At 42.2% G+C, this 1,471-nt stretch overlaps 1 non-coding gene across 1 annotated transcript; it reads right to left on the minus strand.

The window, feature by feature from the left end:
- Nucleotides 1-359: 359 nt before the first annotated feature.
- On the minus strand, nt 360-462 carry LOC116894889. The gene has a single exon (XR_004387096.1). It is a non-coding gene; the product is annotated as a U6 spliceosomal RNA (small nuclear RNA).
- Between the last annotated feature and the right edge of the window lie 1,009 nt (nt 463-1,471).

Here is a 1,471-nt window from a genome sequence, read left to right on the forward strand (position 1 = left end):
TTTCTTCCTGTGTCTTCCCTTCCGTCTACTTTTTCTGGCTAATGTTGGACGGGAGTTTTTCAGTTCAGTGTCCTTTGACATTTAAGAGCTCAAAGTTCTTAAACGTCAAAGGACACTGAACTGAAAAACTCCCGTTTCCCATGACGTTAAGATCATGGGAAACTCTCTCTGGAATTTAACCTACGAGGTATGGTGTTAGCTCGTATCTTAGACTCTGAAGTGGAAGAAGATTCCACCCAAGACCCTCAGTAGGCCAGAACCTTATACTCTAACGTCATGAGGACAGATAATTGTGGTTTCTTTTATACTGCCATAAATGTGATTTGAGCTCAGTGTCCCCTTTTCCACATTCAGGTCATAAAAATATGGGATGCCTCAAGTTTGAGAGGCATCCTCACACAGGGGGCACGCTAATCTTCTCTGTGTCGTTCACGTTTAATGTCTGTGCTGTTGAAGCCAGCACCGGGCTTCCTTTGAATACGCGGGTACACAGTGTGGCGTCGCTCTGTCTCATGAAGGAAGGGAACGATTGTACAAAGGAGGCAAAAAGTAGGAGATAGATGTAGAAAAGGACATAGGATGTGGTTTCGGTAAGAAAGGATAAAGATAAAAGGATGTTTTTTGAACAAGAAAGGCTTTTGTGTGGTAAAGTAAGATTTGTGTTTTAAAGCGAGATGACTGAGATGTTTCCAAGGTGGAAAAGGCAAGAGGAGGGCACACCAGAAACCTTAGGCATGTGCAGAAGGTCCGGGTAGGAGGACAATTCTCTCTCTCACGTATGTGCAGAGAGACCCTATATCAAAAAACAAAAACATTTAAAAAAAAAAAAAAGGGTTTAAATTTCTTACAGTCAAAACTCAGCATACCTGTTATAAAAACTGAAGCCTGGTTCTCTATTTAGAACAAGGAGGTTTTCTTAAGATATCCATCTGTTCTTGGTAACATTTATAAGAACTGGCTTAAAGAACAAATATACAAATATTTCATGTTTATCAAGATAATTACTTGTGTTTTCTGTCGTTTATTGGGCTTTTTTTTTTTTTTGGTTCTTTTTTTCGGAGCTGGGGACCGAACCCAGGCCCTTGCGCTTCCTAGGCAAGCGCTCTACCACTGAGCTAAATCCCCAACCCCGTTTATTGGGCTTTTTAACTGTGTAGGAACCTGAGTCTTTAATAAAATCAGGACTTACTTAAATCCACGTTTATTTTGAGTGTTACAGGAGAGTTGGATGAAGGCCCAACATGTTCTCTTCAGGAGAGCTGCAAGTTTCCTTTGGGGGTTCATCCAAAGCTTGCAGGTCAAGGCCAGAGGATACAGAGACTGAGAGGAGAGCCACAAGATGGCCCTTGCTCTGTAAGGTCATTCAGGACCTAGGAGATGACACATGAATTCTCTAAAGTGGCCCTAGAACTCTGATAAGTCAGGAGGCCATGGAGTCACCATAGCAACTGCCTATATCCTGTAGAGAGGG

The sequence above is a fragment of the Rattus rattus genome, chromosome 2 (assembly GCF_011064425.1).
Source record: "Rattus rattus isolate New Zealand chromosome 2, Rrattus_CSIRO_v1, whole genome shotgun sequence".
Taxonomy (NCBI): Eukaryota; Metazoa; Chordata; class Mammalia; order Rodentia; family Muridae; genus Rattus; species Rattus rattus.